Source organism: Bos taurus, chromosome 9, assembly GCF_002263795.3.
Source record: "Bos taurus isolate L1 Dominette 01449 registration number 42190680 breed Hereford chromosome 9, ARS-UCD2.0, whole genome shotgun sequence".
Classification (NCBI taxonomy): Eukaryota; Metazoa; Chordata; class Mammalia; order Artiodactyla; family Bovidae; genus Bos; species Bos taurus.
Window position 1 is genome coordinate 18,209,934 of NC_037336.1, and position 22,752 is coordinate 18,232,685.

At 38.9% G+C, this 22,752-nt stretch overlaps 1 long non-coding RNA gene across 6 annotated transcripts in view; it reads right to left on the minus strand.

Moving 5' to 3' along the window:
* LOC101903114 (uncharacterized) overlaps positions 1-22,752 on the minus strand; it is a 274,464-nt gene that overhangs the window by 16,301 nt on the left and 235,411 nt on the right. Inside the window, exon 7 of one of the 6 annotated variants that reach the window (XR_009495963.1) lies at positions 17,729-22,516. The exons of the other annotated variants lie outside the window; for them this stretch is intronic. This is a non-coding gene — a long non-coding RNA (uncharacterized lncRNA). Of the gene's footprint in view, positions 1-17,728; positions 22,517-22,752 lie in introns of those variants that run through there. 6 annotated transcript variants of the gene reach the window in all.

The following is a 22,752-nucleotide window of genomic DNA, read 5'->3' on the forward strand; positions in this document are numbered from 1 at the left end:
CCAGCAGTTTACAAAAGTTGTTTGGAAAGCCAGCTCCCAGATCCTAGGAACCATGAAGCCCATGAGATATCCCAGCCTCTTCTACCAAAGAAACCAATTGTCCCCACTGACGGAAGGAAGACCTGAGTCTCAACAAGCTCTTTGCCCAGGTGACTGGTGTGAACAGCCCTTAGTTATGCTTGGATTATTTTGTTCATTAAACCACAAAAATAAAGTATTAGAGAGATTAAAGTACTTATTCAGGATCAGGAAACTGTTAAATGATGTTATAGGAATGCCAAGAGCAACAGCTGACCCAGAATTTTGAAACCGCAAAACTACTTTTTTGGATTAAGATGGTCAAAAACAAAGCATTTGCTGTCAACAGATCTACATAAAAGTCCTACCAAGTTGTACTCCAAGTAGAAGGAAAAGGACAGCAAAAAGAATTATGAGATGTAAGAGGAAATGATGAGCAAAATACATGGCTAACATGTAGGTAATTCTTGATAAATGCTGTCTGCATTAAGAAATAAAAAGAAAATAATATCTAATTCGTGGGATTAATAAAATAATAAATAATGGACAGCAGTTACACATACTTCAGGAGAAAGTGATTAGAGTTTATATATGCTATGGTTTATGTTTCTTTGGGAGGAGAATTTCAATATAATATTTAGACATAATATTTCAAGAATAACTAGCAAGATAAACATGTACTCTTACAAGATAGATGAAGGAAAATAAAATATGAAAGCAAAGATAGTCTATCAAAAGGTTAAAAAAGCAAGAAAAGAAAAAAAAGAAACAGACTAAAATGGAATATCACAAAGTAATATGATAGAGACAAATGTCAGCAATCAAAATAAATTTTTAAAAAACCTTGCCAAGTAAAATACAGAGAATTTCAAACATTTTTTTCATTCAGTTATATGCAGGGTATAAGAGGCACACTGTCTCAGTCAGCTTAGGGTGCTATAACAGAATACCATAGACCAGGTAGTTTAAACAACAGCCATTTACACAGTTCTGGGAGCTAAATCTAAGATAAAGGCACTGGCAGATCAGTTCCTGGTGAAGGTTCTCTTCCTGGCTTGCAGATGACCACCTTCTCATTATCCTCACATGGCAGAGAGAGAGAGCTTTAGTCTCCCTTCTTATGAGAACACTAATCCCATTTCAGAGGTCCCACCATCGTGACCTTGTGTGTGTGTGCTGGGTCGCTTCAGTCATGCCTGATTCTTTGCCACTCTGTGGACTATAGCCCACTGGGCTCCTCAGTCCATGGGATTTTCCAGGCAAGAACACTGGAGTGAGTTGTCATGTCCTCCTCCAGGGTATCTTCCCAACCCAGGGATGGAACCCATGTCTCTTATAACTCCTTCATGAGCAAGCAGCTTCTTTACCACTATCACCACCTGGGAAGCCCGTAAGAATATGGAAAAGCTGAATATAAAAGGATTGAAGATTTTATATATATATATTTTCTATATTTATATATATACATACATCAGGCTGATACTAGACACAATAAAGCTGTGATCTCTACTTAAATATGAGCTATATTAGCTCATATTTCTGTGAAAGCATCATTAGAAATTGATAGGGATACTACATTATGGAGAGAGATCCAGTTCAACAGGGAGTTATTACAGCTCTAAGTTTCTACTGGCCCAATAGACTACATAAAGCAAAAATGGACAGACATTTGGAAAGAAAAGGGCAAATTTACCATTATAGTGAGTCGTTGTATCTCTTCTCTGACAATTTTTAACACAGGCCCACTTCCTCATTCGCAGATTGTCTGTGGCTCTGGGGCTTATAGGGGCAGAGCTGAGTGGCTGAGACAGAGCTGACATGATACACAAAATCTAAAATATTTACTATTTTGTGTTTTACAGAAAAGGTTAAAGGTTCCTTTTTGCCCTAGAGGAAGATCCTAAGACAAATATTTTAATAAGTAGTTTATTTGCAAAGTACAGAAAACATTGACAGGGTAGACAGGGAAGATGACAGGAAAGAGAAGACAGTCACCAAAGTGTGAGTCAGCCACCTACGACTACAGGCAGCGGATGCTTCGTTCTGTAGGATAACTCTGGGAACTAGCCTAGAACACACACCTCAGGGAAAGAGCCAGGTTGAGGACATCTACCAAGACAGGCAAGAGGGAACAACAGTGGTCCCAGCTTCAGCCCTAACAGATCCAGTGCCATGTACTGAGAACGGAAGATAGATCTAAAGAGCAAAGAAAAAGAGCAGACCCTCATCCTCACCCTAATCCTAACCCATCAAAGAGCACGTTTCCAAGCCAAGTGCAGGTCTGATCTGAGGAAATGGGGAGAATTTTTTTTAATTGGACAAGAAATCAAAATTTAAGATTTGAGTAGACTTTTTGACAACAACATATGAGACAGTTCTAATACCTAAGTGAGATGGGAAATCTATGAGATTTGTCTGAGGAATCTTCTGAGACAGGGCAGGAAGAGCCTACAGAGTTTAGGATTTTGGAGGGATTAAATGAATACTATTTCATAATTGCACCTCACCAAGTCCAGCTCATTTAATTAAACATTAATAAAAGATAGTTCCCAAGATGCTAGGCTCTATGAAGATCAGAAAACAGCAAGCTGTGAAGGAGAGGTTGGGCTAGGAAGGAACATTTATTAGAATGAAGGTTTCTCTTAGTAGGAGGCCTGGGGCACACCGTGCATTGTGCTAGGGATTAAAAACACAGGCATGAAAGACCAAGATTCCACAGAAAGACAGCCACGGGAAAGACTGTCAAAGAGACCCACTGTCATAGGAAACAGTGTCACAAAAACAAAAATACAAAACTGGTATCTAACCAAGCCTGAAACACACGAACAAACCACAAGGAAATCAGTGGTTGTTGAAGGATTTTGAGGAGCACAGTGACATATTAGATCTCTACTTCTTAAATTTTACCATGACAGTAAAACTGCTGACTCAAAGGGCATGAATCTAAGCAAACTCTGGGAGATAGTGAAGGACAAGGAACCCTGGTATGCTGCAGTCCATGGGGTCACAAAGAGTCAGACGTGACTTAGTAACTGAACAACAACAACAAAATGGAAGGTGGACCAGAGGAGCAAGGGCTGGGGGTGGAAAAGGCAGTAAAAACAAGAATATAAAGAACAGGCATTAAGGCATGGAAACATGGTCAACCCAGTCTGGTCATAGTCTGGAGGTAAATATATGATTTCTCAGTTAAATGATGAGTTCCATGATTATCCCAGAAAGAGGAGCATAGAAAACAAACATATCTGGAAAGAAGTTTTCCATAAAAGACCCACTGAAGTATCTCAAATAACTTCACAGGAACCTTCCCATCATCTATTCTTCAAGGCTCATGCCATACACTATTCTTGAGAAACAAATTTTCCCTTCTTGTAATTATTCTCTGTGTTATTCATCTATTGTTGTTCCAAAATGTATGATTTTATTTAGTCCCTTTAATATGACCTTAGAAGTTTGGGATGCATTGAATCAGTTTCTCTTTACACAAAGCTAAAGTAGGCATGCGGAGAAGGCAATGTCACCCTACTCCAGTACTCTTGCCTGGAAAATCCCATGGGCGAAGGAGCCTGGTAGGCTTCAGTCCGTGGGGTCGCGAAGGGTCGGACACGACTGAGCGACTTCACTTTCACTTTTCACTTTTATGTATTGGAGAAGGAAATGGCAACCCACTCCAGTGTTCTTGCCTGGAGAATCCCAGGGACGGGGGAGCCTGGTGGGCTGCCGTCTATGGGGTCACACAGAGTCTGACACAACTGAAGCGACTTAGCAGCAGCAGCAAACTAGGCATGAGACCATACATAATAAGGTACTCAGCAAAAACTGAATAAGTGAATGAATGAATCGATGCATGACTACTTGTCCCTCAAACCAGGTTTACTCAGCAGTCCCCCTGCTGAGAGAGCTGTTTAATTCAAAGGGAGAAGGTAATCTAATCAACTGTTGGGCTTCTCTTATAGCTCAGTTGGTAAAGAACCTGCCTGCAATGCAGGAGACCCAGGTTCAATTCCTGGGTCGGGAAGATCCCTTGGAGAAGGAAATGACAACCCATTCCAGTATTCTTGTCTGGAAAATCCCATGGGCAGAGGAGCCTGGCAGGCTACAGTCCATGGGGTCACAAGAGTCAGAAACGACTTAGCGACTAAATCAACCAACCAAGCACTGAAATGACTGAAAATGATTTCAACCAAGAAGTGAAATGATAATCAGTGCTCCCTCAACTACCATAACAGGAGGCAACACTGAAGTCACAGCATAAAAGAGAAACAGTACTTTTAATAGTAAGTTAGCATGTATTGAGTACTTTCCATTTGCCAGCACAAGACTAAATACATTATATCCATTATCTCATTTCATTCATTCAACAAACATTAGTTGAATGAATGGTCCATGTAATGTTCTAAGCATCAGAGTCACAACAGTGAATAAAACAGATATATTCTCTGCCCTCATAGATATGAGAGTTGTAGATGAACAGGTAACCAGTAATAAATAAGCAAAATTCAGATTGTGCGACTGTAGTGAAGGACATAAGTTGGGAGATATAACAGAAGAACTTGGAGGCAGGGGGCACAGGGTAGGTTGAAAGGCCTCTTTGAGAAGATAACATTTAGGCTAAAATCTGGAGGAAAAGGACATAACCCTATAAAAATCTGACCAAAACTGCCTCAGGCAAAGGAAAGAACAAGTAAAAATATCCTGAGGCAAGAAATACTTTGGTTTGTCTGAGAAGAGAAAGAAGATGAAAGAGACTCAAGCATGAGTAGTCATAAAAAGATGCGTGGGAAGTGGAATGGGAAAGGTAAGGAAGGCCAGGCCTTGGAGGGCCTGGTAGACCGTGGTACAGAAGCTGGTATTACTGAACTTGCAATGGGAAACCACTGAAATGTATTTAAGTAAGAGTAACATGACTGCAAGACCATTCTCTGGCTGCAAGTTAGAAAATAGATTTGAAGGGTGTTTCAAGAATAGACATAGTTGGACCAGTTGGAAGGCGCTCTCCCCAGTGATGTGGAAACAGATAAAGAAAAGCAGATACATGATTGAACTCATTCTTTGGAGGTAGAACATGCACATCTTGCCAGTCAGTTGGGTGGGGTAATGAAAAGCAAACAGCAAGCATAAAAATCTAGGTTTTGGTTTGAGCAACTGAAACATGATGTTGCCACTTACGAACAGAAAATAGAAGAAAATAACTGGGGAGCTGGGGGAGGTAGAGAGGAGGAATCAAGACAACTGATTTGAGCAAGTAAAGCAAGATATATATCTAGGGACTTTCCTGGCAGTCCAGTGGTTAGGACTCCAGGCTTCCACTGCAGGGATCACGGGTTCTATCTCCGGTTGGGGAACTAAGATCCTACATCCATGCAGTACAGCCAAAATATATTGAAATGAAATAGCTATGAGGATATACTATTTAAAAAATAAGTTTATAAAATATATCTAACTTTGAGCAAATAAAGTGACATATACACCTATAGGTATATATCAAGTCAGCAGCTGAACTTATTAACCTGTAGTCAAAGCAAGAGATAAATGTTTGAAGCATATTGGGAAACTGAAGTTATATAAAGAAAGAAAATGGTTTAGATTACCAAAGGTTCACACATTAGGGAGAAGAGGAGGAAGGGGAGAGAAGGGAAAGGAAGGGGGAGATAAAAAGAGGGAAGAGGATGAAACGAAAACTGAAGAAGGCCCATTTTAGCTTCAGGGTGAAAGGTTGTTGTTGAATCACTCAAAGACGCCGCGATTCTTGGCCCCCGGAGGAGAAGAATTCAACCCGGGGCCAGAGACGAGGCTTGATCGCTCAGAGCTTTTGTGTAATAAAGTTTTATTAAAGTATAAAGGAGATAGAGAAAGCTTCTGACATAGGCATCAGAAGTGGGCAGAAAGAGCACCCCCTTGCTAGTCTTCAGCTGGATGTTATATAGTCACTAGCAGTCTGTTAATAAAAGAAAGGAATGTCTTAAAACTCAGAATGGCACCAGGCCCCTCACCCATAAGATGCATTTTGGGATAATCTTGGCACCAAATGGTTCATCCTGGGCCATGAAATGATTAACTTGAATCTTGAAGAAGGGCAGATCACCATACAAATAGTTTCATTTACATAGATTAGGGGAACAATATCTGAGTATAACATACTGGTTTGTCAAGTAGGTTTTGAGCCAACAGGCTGAAGGACTTGAAGACAGAGTTTGGAGTAAATGCGTAGCACATTAGCATAGCTTAAGACAAACATTTCCATAAGAAAAAGGCATTGGTTATCTCTAGGTTTGAGAATAGTTAACTTCAGGCGAAACCAGGTGTCATTATGGCAACACAGTATTTTAAGAGAAATCTCTTTTTAAATTTGTATAGAGAAGGAAAAACATCATTAGTTTGTTTTCCTCCTGCCTCTTAAGAGAGATGAAAATGTCTGACACTTGCAGGCTATTTCCTCCATTTGGAGACCCCTGGCCTTCCTGCCTGTTACCCTCACAAGGGCACAGATAGAGAGACGGGGCTGGATAAATGGAAAGAAAATCAGGAGAGTGGCTTATAGTCAAAGTTAAGGGAAGTGTTATAAGAGGGATATACTATTCCAAATGCGGTTTAGCAGTTGAGTAATGTATGAATAAAGAAATAGCCACAATAAATTTTCACAATAGCCCTGAGGTAATTAGTATTACTATAATGTTGAGAAAACAAGTTTTAGAAAGATATCACTTAAAAAATTAAACTCTGGAAATAGGATTCTAATTGAGGCTATCTGACATTAAAGTTTATCATAAGGAAGTAGATACTGAAAAAGAGCACACAGAAGACCTAATTTGGGAGAGAGAATACTCTAAAGTGATAAGAAATGGGGTTCAGAATACTAGCTTCCTATTCAGGCCAGTGAAACATTGCTCATTTTATTTCAAATTAAGTGATTCACCAGATAACTTCTGAGTGTCCACTCTGCACCATACACTGTTCTAGACTCTGGACATACAGTGGATCCTGAACTCAAGGTGCTTATATGCCAGTGAGAAAAGCTAACAATAAGCGAGAATACAAATATTACAGATTTGTGCTCAGTCGTGTCTGACTCTTTGCAGCCCCATGGATTGTATCCCGCCATTCCTCTGCCAGGGTATTTTCAAGGCAAGAATACTGGCTGCTAAGCTGCTAAGTCACTTCAGTTGTGTCCAACTCTGTGCAACCCATTAGACGGCAGCCCACCAGGCTCCCCAGTCCCTGGGATTCTCCAGGCAAGAACACTGGAGTGGGTTGCCATTTCCTTCTCCAATGAATGAAAGTGAAAAGTGAAAGTGAAGTCACTCAGTCATGTCCGACCCTCAGCGACCCCATGGACTGCAGCCTTCCAGGCTCCTCCGTCCATGGGATTTTCCAGGTAAGAGTACTGGAGTGGGGTGCCATTGCCTTCTCCGAAGAATACTGGAGTGGGCTGCTATTTCCTACTCCAGGGGATCTTCCCAATCCAGAAACTGAACTCAGGTCTCCTGCATTGGTAAATGGATTCTTCACCACTGTGCCACCAGATTCAGGCAATAACTAATGTTAGGAAGGAAAATAAATCAGAATAAGGAGGGCATGATGGAGAAGCAAGGGCTGTTTTAACGAGATGGTCAAGATAAGCCTCACAAAGCAGGTAATATTGGGGCACAGACTTAGAGAAAAAGAGCGAGTTGTCTATAAGTCAGAAAGCAGGTCCACCAATGTAAAGGACCAGGAATTGACTGAAGTTCAGTCTATTTGACAAAAGAGCCAGAAGGTCAGAGTGACTGGAGAAGAAAGAATCAGGAGTGGTTGGGGAAAATAATGTGGGCTACAGGAAGGAAATGGATGGTGTGTGGCCCCATAGGCCATGGCAGGGAGCTTTCATTTTATTCTAATTACAATCACTTAGAGAAATTTTGAGCAGGGTGGAGATTGGTTCTGACTTACATTTTCCAAGTTCATTCTATCTGCTGTGTTGGAAACAGACTCTGAGAACAAAAATGGATGGAGGAAGTTGCCAACTGAGCAATTTGATAGAACTTATCAGGTATAACCCAAAGCTTTAAATTCTCATAGGTCCTCATTATGCTGAGAGTCAAACTGTGCCTGATGTGTGATAGTGAAAAGAAGCTGATTATGAAAAGAAGCTAAGGTCAGAGTGAGGTAAGCTTGTTACCAGGATCACAAGCATTTGAACCCATAATTAACTGCCATGACTTTATAAGCATTTATCCAGACCCAATCTGAGGGCTTTATTAGATCCAGTTTATGTTTCCATAAAGTATAATAGGGTGTTTTATTTTGTCCTTGGAGAGACTTCAATTGTAAAATATTTTTTAAGTTATAAGCATCATTTACATGGCTGCTAAGATACAGCATTATTTACATGTATTAAAGAGAAAAGTGAAATATTATGAACCATTTAAATATTTTTATATAACAAGTGCACTTCAGTATTAAAGGAAAAAATAAGTATTAAGATATATGGAATAGGCAAACATATGTTATAGAATGGGCTTCTCATGTGGTTCAGCAGGTAAAGAATCTGCCTGCAATGCAGGAGCCACAGGTTCGATCCCTGGGCTGGGAAGATCCCCTGGAGGAAGGCATGGCAACTCACTCCAGTATTCTTGCCTGGAGAATCCCATGGACTGAGGAGTCTGGCAGGCTATAGTCCATAAGGTCGCAAAGAGTTAGACACAACTAAAGCAACCGAGCGTACATGCACGCATGTTACAGAATAACCCAACAAAAATCACCTGTATTTCTCAAACTAGGATTTAATTAGTTCCTTTTTATTAGTTTTCCAAGGAGGCATAACAGCCCTCAAGAATATTAGGAAAAAACAGCTACATATAAACAAGCTTCCTTAAAGAAAACTGGAAAATTCTTATGTGCCTGTGTGCCCAGGACTAAGAGTATTAAAACTCCAAATAACTTAACTAAAACTAAATTTACCTTATTTTAAATTCTATCTTACCCTTAGAGATGCTGAATTAAATTTTAGTAAAGAGGATTATTTCTAAATAGGACTATAATGGTATATTTTTATTGATATGGCAATGTTCTTTAAGTTTATACAACTGTTCCCTGCCTTAAGCAGATTCAACATAGTTTCAAATGGCTCAAATGAGTTCAAGGAAATACCATAGATTATTTTCAATGTCCTTTTCACAGAGGATGGGTTTAGAGATAGAGAAAAATTAAATCCTTGTAGGCTGTACTCTCAGTGAATCAAAAAATAGAAGTTGAGAAAAGCCTGAGGAATCATCTACCTCTTTACCAGAGAGTATAGACTCTAGGCCTTCTAGTTTAAGAAAAATTGAATACACCTCAAAGATCATGGGACATATTCCATTAAGTGTTTTTCCCCAGACTTTACAATTATTTTATATTAGCTTGGGAGATGGGATCTGAATTTAATCCTTGTCCCAAAACACACTTGGCTTCCTTATAGTTCAACCATGGCTTTGACAGAACTTCCTACTCAATCATGGGGCAGAGGGTGAGCTCTTAATGAAGATAAGTGGAGGTCTTCTATTCTCAGTTGTCGTAGGTAAAAATCACAGTACTTTCAAGCAAGCTAATCTTAATATTTTCTAATATAGCAGAGGCCTGAAACTAAGCTTTTTCTCCATGGATGAAGGAGCCTGGTAGGCTACCGTCCATGGGGTTGCAAAGAGTGGGACACGACTTAGTGATTTCACTTCACTGGGTAACATGATTTAACCAATAAAATATTTGTATTAACGTGTGTGTGTGTGCACGCATGCTCAGCTGTATCTGACTGCTAGATACCCCATGGACTGTAGCTCACCAGGCTCCTCTGTGCCACCTGGGAAGACCCTTATATTAACAATTCTATGAAAAACTAAAAATTATATGCCTAATTTAAATATACCTTGAACAATCTTTTCTACACTATTAATTTAGAAAGTTGGCATTTTATACATACATAGAACAAAGAAGCAACATATTAAAACAATAGATAACCTTTCTTAGGAGGTCCGTGGGTCCCTGTGAGGAAGTTAACATTCTGAGAGTTAACATCTGAAAAAAGGGGAACAGTGATGCCTAATTCATTATATTTTTGTGAAATTTTTGTGAAATCTAAATGAATTAAGGTTAATTAATTCATATTCATAAAGAAAGCATAACTCTTGGTGTTTAGTAGAACATATACATGAGTTCTTCCACTATTCTGACCAATCATTGCAAAAACATAAATCCAAAAGAAGTAAAATCTGAATTAATGAAGCACTATCTTGTGTAAAATGTTATTGATGAAAATTGACCCAGAGAAGTGACAAGAAGAAAGTTTACATGAAAGTGACAGAAGTGTTTCCTATAAACAGATTAAATGAATATGCTAATGACACAGACTTTGGGAGGGCAGGAAATCAAATTGGTGGAAGCAAAATCTAGAGTACAGTAAAGAGGAAAACTGGAGGGAAGATGAATTCTATATAGTAGTAGAAATGCTCCCACCATAACCTGGAGACTTGAAGAAAGAGAAAAGGAGGATATACCAGATACAACAAAGGGATAACATTTTAAAATACAAAGAACTTTCAGAGATAAACATAAAACCCATGAAATTCATATGGAAAATGTGATGAAGACATGAAAGGACAGCTTAAAGGAAAAGAAATATATGCAGGCATTAAATATATGAATAATTGTTTTGCCTTTACAGGAATTAAGTAGTCTAAGTACTATTTGTTGCCTATCAAAGAAGCAAATTTCTGAAAGTGATGCTCAAAAAAATGACCATCACTAAAACCCATGCTCTCACCAACTGCTGATGTGAATATATGTATACCCCTTGCTGACATCAATTTGGAAATATCTATGGAAAGCTGTCAAAAAGTTTGTATTCTCTAAGTAATTTCACTTCTAAGAAAATACTCAATGCAAAAATTGTATGTAAGGATGTTATTTTCAACACTGATTTACAACACTGAAATTATCCAAATACCACAGACAATAGAGTGAATATAAAAATGGTGTGTAGGCTATGATTAACTATATGGTGGACTATTAGAAAACCAACAAATATATGTTTTTGAATCTTTGAGAAACAAGCATTGCTTTCCTTATCCATGACAATACAAGGTGTAATACTCAGACATAGCTCAGGAGACGTAGAATCTTAAATAGATATTAATATGACACAGTCTTGTTATAACTTTGGTAAGAAAACACTATTTACTTAAGCCTAGATTATGAATATAGGAATAGAGATTTAAGAAAATATATCTCAGTATCAAGAAACAGCATTCCTGAGTTAAAGCTGTCATTTAAATATCCATACTAGATCAATGTATCAGGCTATTTTTTTAACTTATATTGGGATTTTTTTTTCATTCATAAAATATATTGAGAAGCAATGTAACTCTTGAACTTTGAAGTCTATAGAGAACTGGGATGAGGGTCTAGTCTCTTTTCTGATAGTTGATGACTTGGGGTAAGTTATTTAACTCTCCTAAGTCTCAGTTTTCCACTGTAAAAGAAAGACCATCGTACTTGATAAATAGTGTTAGATTGAGATTTGAATTAAAATCAGATTGTATATAAAGTATGTCGCCTAGGTCTCAAAAGATAGTAGTGATTATTAGTGTAGTTTCATTCCATTCTTTATTTCCTAGGCCCCAAAAGAACTTTAATTTAAATGTCTTTGATATACCAATTCCATCCACAATTCCTAAAGCCCACCATCTGTCTGTGCTCAGCTCCATGGATATAAAGATAGAGTCAACCTTTGCTTGCTATGTTAGCTCTATAATGTACTAGACTGTAGGGCAAAGGATGACCATGACCCCTGCCCTTAAAGCTCCATAGAAGAGTATACAATTATAATAAAATATAAAAGCATCAGTAAAGCATAATGTGAAAATCACTTCAGAGGTATAAAGTAAGAAAGGAATAATTACCTTGACAGTGAACAAAACCAGAGATTGAAAGCAAGGTTTGAACTAGAATATTAACTATCATAGACTTTTGTATTCCTCCCTGTGACTGAAAATTGCATGCTCTCACTTAAAAAAAAATAAAATAAAAATTAAGATGAGAAAATTGGTTTCTTTTAAAGGTGTATAGAAAGTAGCAACAGCATTTTAAGTTGTGTCGTGTCCATGAATAAGGAAAAATCTGACATTCAAGAACTGTAAGCATCCCTAAACAAAATTCCATTCAAATTACCAAATATATATAGAAAAAACAGAAGTCAGTGAAAAGGAATAACAAGGACCCACCCAGGTTTGACAAGCATCTGAAATGCTGTTGTTGCAGTAGGGTCTTATACACAATTTCATCTGTATCATTCAGCAAGTTCTCCTGCAATTATCTAGACAGAAAAGCTGCTGGGGAGGGAAGTAGAGAGATATTTAAGTGCTCTGTTCTGTTCCTGCAATTACTTTGCAATAGACAGGGCCCTGGTTTCAAGCGGGGGTGGTGGAAGGAGAGATAAGAGTTAGCGTTAAAGGTATAAGTGAAGGATAAATTTTAACAACAAAGAAAACTTTCAAGCTACAGGCAATCTATTTATGTATCCTTTTAAACCAAATGTCCTTTGCAAGCTTAGAGAATTTGAGCTCCATCTTGGTGAGGAGAGTCATCCATGAGTTCTGATTGGAGGGCGGGGCCCAGCAGCAAGGTGGGCAGAAAGGGGAGTGGTGAGAGGGGAGCTGATCTCTGGGGTAAAGCAGGACTTCAGATGATAGCCACCGTGAAAGCAACTAATTGGGTACTGGCTGTGGGTACAAAAATGGAACTCAACCCATGGAGAGAAACAGTTGGTCAGGGCTGGCAAATTTCTCAGGCTCAAACATGAGGGATGTTATGTAGAATAAGGAATCTTAAGCCAAGTTCACTACTGGAAGTTGCCTATTTAACTCACAACATTATGTGATGAGGGTACTTGCTGACCACTCTCCAGTTCAGGGTCCTCCTATGGAGCTTCTCTGCTCTGAGTTTTCTACCCTTCTCTGTGTTTATGGGTACCCTGGGGCATTATAGGGGGCTGGGTGATGAATGGGGCATGGAAGAGATACATGTGCTGGTGCTCCCTGGGATTGCAGAAAATGCAGATGTGGGTCACAGCATGTGGTGTGTGAGGGGCAAAAAGGAAGCTGAAGCTGGGAAGGTAGATGGGGGGCATGGTTAAAAGGCTGGTGAGTCACCAAGTACAGACTTGAATTGTTCTGTAGGCAATGGTGAGCTACTGCAAGTATTTCGAGGGAGTAATATGTTTCATCTGTACATGTATGCATGCATGTTCAGTTGCTCAGTCATGTATGTTTCATCCAGGAATTTTTAAAAGCATAATTATGGAAGATATTTTGGAAAAAAAAAATCATTTGAGACAAGGAGGCCAGTTAGGAGACTGTGCTCTGTATAAAATGGTTCCACCAGATTCTTTCACATCCTGACTTTGCCCAATGCATATTAGCTAAAGAAAAAAATTAAATGTTGAACCAAGGTAGGGCAGCAGTAATGAGAAGGAGAAAGAAAAGCAGAGAAAAGTTTGGGAAAGAGAGCCTTAAATGTGAGCAAGAGGACTAAGGAGAAAGTGACAATGACTGATGCTTTTAATCTAGGCAAATATGAAGCTAGTTGTGCCATCCATACAGGATGAGGGAAGGATGTTGGAAAAACAATGGCAATGAATTTGGTTTGAGGCATGCCGAGTAAAGAGTAACAAATAATCATTTATGCAAAACAAAAAACAAAGCTTACATTTAAGGACATTTTTAATTCCCATCAAGTAGACGACTAAAGGAAATCTCTAGTTTTGAGATCCAAAAACTAGATGGTGATTTCTCACAATACAAAAGGATTCTTTACTCTGTAATAAATTCTTTATTTTGTTAATAAAGCGGTTCCACTAGATTCTTTCACATCATGACCTTGCTCAATGGATCAAAACCATGATTAATTTTTAAATCTTAAGGTCTAGAGATAAATAAAAAGGAATTACTTTGTGACAGGATCATGTGAATACAAACTAAAATTCTGTAAAGTAAGGATATCAAGAGAGGAACAGAAGGGAAGGAGAAAGCAAAAGTGAGCAGAAAGGCAGAGAAAGCCACAAATGAACATGAATCTAAGGACAAAACCAGCCAGCACAGAATGAGCAAGAGGATGAAGCCTCTATACTTTGTAGAAGGGCAGAGAATCAGACATAAGAATAAAAGAAACACCCTGATGTGAAAGACCAAGGGGATCATCTCTTTCTTAAAGTCCAATACTTAAGTTTGCCTAGTGTCCAATAATGTAGTATATACCATGAAAGTGAAAGTGAAAAGTGTTAGTCGCTCAGTCATGTCCGACTCTTTGGGACCCATGGACTGTAGCCCACCAGGTTCCTATGTCCATGGAATTCTCCAGGCAAGAATACTGGAATGGGTAGTCCTTCCCTTCTCCAGGGGATCTTCCTGACCCAGTGATCGAACCCAGGCCTCCTGCACTGTAGGCAGATGCTTAACCATCTGACTCACCAGGGAAAACCAAGGAGAACATCTCTTTCTCAAAGTCCAATAGTCAGTTTGCCTAGTGTGCAATAATATAGTATAGTATGTGCTGTGCCGTGCTAAGTCACTTCAGTCCTGTCCAACTCTTTGTGATCCTATGGACTGCAGCCCACCAGACTCCTCCATCCATGGGATTCTCCAGGCAAGAATACTGGAATGAGTTGCCATGCCCTCCTCCAGGAGAATAGAAAGCATTAAATAAGTGTCAGTTTTTATTATGAACAAAAAGAGAACTCATAATGGTTTCCAAATAGTTTAATATTTCTCCATTAAGTATCAAATCATCACCCTTTCCATTTGTCTTTTATTACATGAAAGTTCATCCTGGGAAGGGTAAACTAGTCCAGTCACTAACACTGTAGTGTGGGGTCCTTAAACCAATCCCGTCTTCCAAGCAGCAGGAGGAATTCAGGGTAGCATGGTTTGAAAATACTATATGGAATACTAAAGAAAGCCTATGAGAGAAGTGAAGAAAAATGCCATTTTAGAATTTGGTAGGGTCTCCCCCAACATCAAATGTCAGAAAAAAGAAATCTTAAGAAAATCATTGTGTGTAAGAGACATGATTTTTTAAAGATGATTTTAAAATTAGGAGGAACAAAGTAATAGGATTATAAATTTAGCAAGAAGCAACAAAGATGCAGAAGATGTGAGTTTTAAATGAAAATCTGATGTGGCTTTAAGGGTTCTCACTGGTGAGCAAAAATATTGAAGGTGAGTTCGGGTGAAAGTTCCTAGATAAAGCCTAGGTCTAGACACTATAGAGCAAAGAAGAAAAGGACTCAAGACTAGAAAGAGGGTAGAGTTTAATGAAGAGGCCAACCTTCAATAAAACAGGGATACCTGTTGGATTTCCCATCTAGTACTTGTTTACACCTCTTATACAGCAAACTTGTCTCAATATTGCCATGAAATTCTGTAAATTACCTTTGGTAATGCTACCACATTAATCATTCTTCTTCAAATCTCACCCACAATGAAAATCAGTATTGCAATTCCTTTTTAAAAAAATAAACCTTTTTAAAGAGAAGGTAATTTTAAACATGAAGAAAATAAAAGTTAAATAAATAAAATGTTATCATAAATTTCTTACACAAGACATGCCCATTTCTCATCTTAGAGCTGACTGATTTGTGAATTTGTGGAACAAAGAAATCAAGAAAATGATGTCAAGTATCATGTATTTTCTATTGTCACAGTGTCACATTATTCTTTACAGATAAATACATCTCAAATGTAATTTTAAATTCTATTTTCTTATATATACACTCTGTGGTACACTGATTGCACTGCCTGCTGGCCCGGTTTTTTCTCTCTCGGGTGGGTTAAGTGTCAACTATAAGCATCACCATGTGACTTGCTTTGGTCAGTGGACTATGAGCAGACATAAATCCAGTCACAGGCCTGGAAAACCCTTCAGCATTTCCCCTTGCTTGCCCTAGCAAGCATCTCCTTTCTTGCATCTGTATTCTCATAGCTATGAGAGAACATAATTGGTCTATCCTTTTAGAGAATGAGACATGGGAGGAAGAGCTGCATCTTCCCGCATCCTATCTGAAGCATTCTCGATTCTAGTCCCCAGTCAATCCATGGCTTCCTGCAGATACATGAGTGAGTCCAGCCAAGATCAGCCCAACCTGCCAGTCAATCTACAGATTACAGATCTGGGTGTAATAAGCAGTGCATGTTGCTTCACACTACTAGCTTTGGTATGGTTTGTTACTTAGGATCATCATTCCCGTAGCTCATTGATTCACACACACACACATTTACTTGGCTACCTCAACAGAACTATAATTTCACACTTCTTAGTTTCCACCATTGCAATCTATACTCAGAATATAGCTATCAGGTTTTCTAACTGTTGATTAATAGATGAATTATAGAGAATCAAATGTTTAATCTAGTCAAATGTTCTAGTGGTGATTTTTTGTTTGTTTCAGGACTCTTTTTCACATTCAAATATTATTGAGGATCCTAAACAGCTATTGCTTATGTGTATTATATCTATAGATACTACGGTAGAAGAAATTAAAACTGAGAACATTTCAAACACAAGCATCACAAGCACACATGCATTAGCCATTGGAGAGCTGGTGTCATCATAAGCCATGTGGCCTCTGGGAAGCTCTACTATCTGTTCTTGAGAGAATGAAAGTGAAAAAGGTAGATGAACTAATATTTGCAAAAGACTTAAAATGAGTACCTGACAAATAGTGATATTTGATTTCAAATAAATAAGAATATTTCATAGTGATCCTGTGTTTGTTTTCTGAATATCACTACTGTATGTCTTTAAAATGATCACATATAAGATGATCTACAATAATATGTCTGTCAAGGGAGATATTCAATTGTTTTAAGTAGGAAGTACCACAATATTCACATTTCTGCATAATGAAGTATTCTTTCCAACATCAATTTAATTAGGATGTTACTTTTCCACTGAAAAGCAAATCAGTTAAAAATCCCTACATGTCAGAGGCAAAACACAAAGGCAGCTAAGTGAAAAACACACAGACACTGCTCAAAGCCACAGCCTGACACAAATAAAGAAATAAGCTTTCGGTTATAATAACTGATTAGCAGCCTGCATTTTGCAGATTATGTGGAGGGATACAGAGTTCCCATTCACTATCCATTATTCCAGTCCCCCTTAATTATAAAACCCTGGTTTAACTCAGAGGCAATGTTCTCTTTTTTAATTGCCTGCTGCTTGAGATGCAGATGTGAGGATTCTAGCCCCCAAAGCCAACTCAGACCACACAGTAACCTGAAGCATGAAAGCCAGAGCTGAGGATGAAGAGCATTGACGAGGAGCTTGTATTTCTGATGAAAATGAGGATGCATCAGATAATGGTGAACTGCCTGCCTCCAGACTTCTTTTTACATGAGGAAGACTTCTATCTTGTTTAAGCTATTATTTGGGGGTATTCTCTTACTCACTGAGGTGCAGCCAACTTAAACTATATAATATATATGATAACTGTGTGTGTGCTCAGTCACATCTAACTCTTTGTGACCCCTGGGACTATAGCCCACAAGACTCCTCTGTCCATGGTATTTCCCAGGCAAGAATATTGGAGTAAGTTTCCATTTCCCCCTCCAGGGGATCTTCCCCACAGGGATCAAACTCGTCTCCTGCATTGGCAGGAGGATTCTTTACCACTGAGTCACCAAGAAAGCCTCACAATTAATAATAAATGTTTTTAAATTGAATTATAAAACATCATGGGGTTAAAGACATAATTCTAAAAGAAAAACAAAAACAAAACATCTGACTAAAAGTCTTCCATAATTTCAATTTAGATGAATTGGAAATTAATAGCAAAACTTAACCATATATCATCTGGAGTACGTGTTTAAAACTATGTTTTATGTTACCATAAATTAGATATATGTCATAGCTTATTTTCAATTAGCCTAAATTAATTTTGCCATCCCCACAAAAGTTAAGTGTTTACAGAGAAAACTTTTTGCAATGTTTACAGTAAGATTTGAGTCAAATAAAATAACCTGTTAGTTAACTCTCAATCCTGAGTATTGCTAGGTGTTTGCATATGTGTGTGTACCCCTCTATGTATATGTATGTGTGTTATATTTAACAGATTTTATTCAAAGTTTTAAAACTTTCAAAAGCACAGACATATTGAATGAATACTTGGAGCAAAGTAATACTCAATAAGAATCAAACTAAACATCCATCAACAGAGGAATGGATAAAGAAGATATGGTACATATATACAATAGAATATCCAGTTCAGTTGAGTCACTCAGTCGTGTCCGACTCTTTGCGACCCCATGAATTGCAGCACGCCAGGCCTCCCTGTCCATCACCAACTCCCGGAGTTCACTCAGACTCATGTCCATCAAGTCAGTGATGCCATCCAGCCATCTCATCCTCTGTCGTCCCCTTCTCCTCCTGCCCCCAATCCCTCCCAGCATCAGAGTCTTTTCCATTGAGTCAACTCTTCGCATGAGGTGGCCAAAGTACTGCAGTTTCAGCTTTAGCATCAGTCCTTCCAAAGAACACCCAGGACTGATCTCCTTCAGAATGGACTGGTTGGATCTCCTTGCACTCCAAGGGACTCTCAGAGTCTTCTCCAACACCACAGTACAAAAGCATCGATTCTTCGGTGCTCAGCTTTCTTCACAGTCCAACTCTCACATCCATACATGACCGCAGGAAAAACCATAGCCTTGACCTTGTTGGCAAAGCAATGTCTCTGCGTTTCAATATGCTATCTAGGTTGGTCATAACTTTTCTTCCAAGGAGTAAGTGTCTTTTAATTTCATGGCTGCAATCACCATCTGCAGTGATTTTGGAGCCCAAAAAAATAAAGTCTGACACTGTTTCCCCATCTATTTGCCATGAAGTGATGGGACCGGATGCCATGATCTTCGTTTTCTGAATGTTGAGCTTTAAGCCAACTTTTTCACTCTCCTCTTTCTCTTTCATCAAGAGGCTTTTGAATTCCTCTTCACTTTCTGCCATAAGGGTGGTGTCATCTGCATATCTGAGGTTATTGATATTTCTCCCGGCAATCTTGATTCCAGCTGTGCTTCTTCCAGCCCAGTTGGATAAATAAACACACTATTGATACTATGTATAAAATAGATAGGGCTTCCCAGGTGGTGCTAGTGGTAAAGAACTCACTTGCCAATGCAGGAGACATAAGAGATGTGGGTTGATCCCTGGGTCAGGGAGATCCCTTGGAGAAGGGCATGGCAACCCACTCCAGTATTCTTGCTGGAGAATTCCATGTATAGAGGAGCCTGGCGGGCTATGGTCCATAGGGTTGCAAAGAGTCAGACACAACTGCAATGACTTAGCATAGATGGATAATAGATAACTAATGAGAACTTACTGTATAACTCAGTGAACTCTACTCAGTGCTCTATTGTGACCTAAATGAGAAGAAAATGCAAAAAAAGAGGGGATGTATGTATACATACAGCTGATTCACTTTTCTGTACAGCAGAAACTAACACAACATTGTGAAGCAACTATACGCCAATAAATTTTAAATTAAGAAAATCAAAAAACCAGACTCAACTTTGAGAATGCTACTTTAGCAAGGATGTTTTCTGTCCTGGTATGTTAGATCTCCAGTAACTCTATATTATATTGATAAAAATGCCTCAAACACCCTTCCTATCATTAATCATAAATCCTCTCTCTGATCAACTCCCCCAAATTACAAAATTATACAACAGGGATGTAGAGGAACTAGACACTACTATGATTGGGTAACTCCAGAAAGAAGTCCTCCAAAACTGTTAAGCCATAGAACTTCAAAACATCTAGGATTTAACATAATCCATGATTGTTCATCTGAAATGTTGGTTCATGAAGAGCTGTGCTTTGAGAGGACATGTGCAAAAAAAGATGCTCATATTATAGTTCATGTTGTTACTGAGGAAACAGCAAGGCCATATCATATATACAAAGAAAGGCATAAAATGTTCTCCAGAAAATTGTATGATTTCAAGAGTTTGGAGGTCAGAGTATAGGGGGTAGGCCATATATCATGATGTTAATATTTCTAGTTATTGATGAAATCCTTGCCATTTTTTATACAATCTCCTTAAACATCTATGCTTACACAGATATTAACATACAAGAAGGACAGTGAAGAAATTGTTATAAAATTTATCAAAATACCAAGGGGCTAGAGCTAATATCACAGTGATGATTAATAATGACATAACCATATGAAGTTACTATTATTTACCCACTTTAGAGATGAGTAAACTAAGGCTTTACAGGCATTAGGTAACAGGGCCTTCAACATACTTCAATTAATTTGAACCTAGGTTTCTGGAAATCTAAATATTTTTCTGTCTGTTATGCCACACACTGAGCATACTGTCTTTGCCCTCAAGGAACAAGAGTAAACCCTCGGGGAAAGAAAATACCACGTACAAACACAACGGGACAGGTGGCATGACAGCAAATCCCTGGTGGCTCAGACGGTACAGTGTCTGCCTACAATGCAGGAGACCCAGGTTCAATCCCTGGGTTGGGAAGAGCTCCTGGAGAAGGGGATGGTAACCCACTCCAGTATTCTTTGGGGTCTCTCCGGTAGCTCAGACGGTAAAGCGTCTGCCTGCAATGTGGAAGATCTGGGTTCAATCCCTGGGTTGGGAAGATCCCCTGGAGAAGGAAATGGCAACCCACTCCAGTACTGTTGCCTGGAAAATTCCATGGATGGAAAAATTACAGTCCATGGGATCGCAAAGAGTCGAACACGACTGAGCAACTTCACTTCATAGATGGAGAGGAGTCAAATAACACACTCCTGAGGTGGAGGAGGTAACTCTAGAAAGACACAGTGAAAAGAGCATCTGAATAGACTCTTAAAGGACAAATTGTGGGAGATAGAAATGAGAGATATTCCAGGTCTGACAGTATGAATGAACAGAGTAAAAAAATTATAAATGACTTGTACATAACAGTTTCCTGATGCCAATCACTGTCCTAACTGCTTTACATCCACCAGCTCATTCATTTAGTTTTCAGCATAAACCTAGGAGATACCTACTATAGCTATCCTCACTATAAACAAGAAACTGAGGCACAGAGAGGTTAAGTTACTGGCCTAAAGTCACATAGCTAGCAATAAGTAGAAGCAAGATACGAATCCTGGCTATCTGGCTTAAAAGCCTACACTCTTTACTCCTCTCGGTAGTGAAGATATTTCCTAAGAATTGAAAGATAGACAGGGATTGGTAAACTGCAGAAGGAAATAAAGGGTGAAAACACTAAACAGGTAGATGGAGGCCTTGAATGTCATTCTGAGGCTCTTCATTCTCACCCTGTAAGCAGTGCATCTCTCTGAAAGAGCAGGATCACATTCAGGATAAGGTTTGGAAAAATTTCTCAGTTGGTTCTGTGAAGAAAAATAGGCTGAAAACAAAGTAACAGAGGCAGAAGTCTCAGAAAAATTACTGGAAAGGTTCTTTGACAATTCAGTGAAAAATGGAGGACTTGAGCCAATCTCAGTTGGAAGAAAAAGTTTGTATAAAACAAGAAGAATCATCATCAAGACTTCTCACTGAAGTCGCACCTCCCTTTTGGATCTGGAAAAGCACTCTATAGAAGTGCTTTATGTAATCTTGTCAATATTTTTCACAGGATCTTGCTTTTATAGCTATAGATTCAGTTCTGCATCTATGGTCGTTTCTGAAATCCTCCAATGGTTTCCCAAAATGTTCTTTTATGGGTGGCTTTTTTCCACCCCTAAAATCAGAAAAGGACCTAACTCTAATAACAGAGTTGGTTTTTCTCATGAGGAAGTGCATGGGTATAATAAGATGACTTAACAACTGATTGTTCAAAAGCCTGAATGAAAGAATATGTGGAAACTGCTTAGGATAGGGTCTGGCACCTAATGGGCTTTGCAGATGGCTCAGTGGTAAAGAATCCACCTGCCTGCCAATGCAGGAGATGCAGGTTCAATCTTTGGGTTGGGAAGATCTCCTGGAGGAGGGAATGGCAACCCACTCCAGTTTTCTTATCTGGAGAATCCCATGGACAGAGGAGCCTGGAGAGCTACAATCCATAGGGTCACAAAGAGCTGGACACAACTGAATGACTGAGCATGCAGGCACACTGGCAAGTAATAGGCACTTAAAATTTCCTCCCTGTCATATTACCGCTATTATTACTAGAGCTTCACTGGGTCCTGTTTCTTCAGCCGTAACTCTTCAATAACGAGTACTGTGTCTCTTACCAGTCACTTCAGAGGAGGGTGTCACTCAAGGGACTTACAGTCACGGTGACACACTGTAGTTCCTCCTCTTGAAGTGCTTCCGGTGTTGGTCTTGCTGTTTCTACCAGAAGGTCACTCACCTATGTGGTCAGAGTATGTTAGGCGCTCAGTAAGTGCAAAACCCTCTCCCAAATGAAGGAGCGAGGGTATGTCCCTTTCACTCACATACCAGGCAAACAGAAGAAACGGGGAAAGAAACAGAAGCGGAATCTGAAAAATAAATTATTTTAAAAAGAGACTAATGATTATAACTTATACACTGCATGTTTTACATATATATATTATATATGTATAATATATATATATAGCTGTACAAATCTATATAAGAAAGTAATGCAAACTGAGGCAGGTTCTTTGCGGAAGAAAATCTATGAAATCATAGAAAATCTAGATACTGGTTTCTGCCTCTGGTTCCTGGCACAAAGCTCCTAAAACCCTTGCAGTTT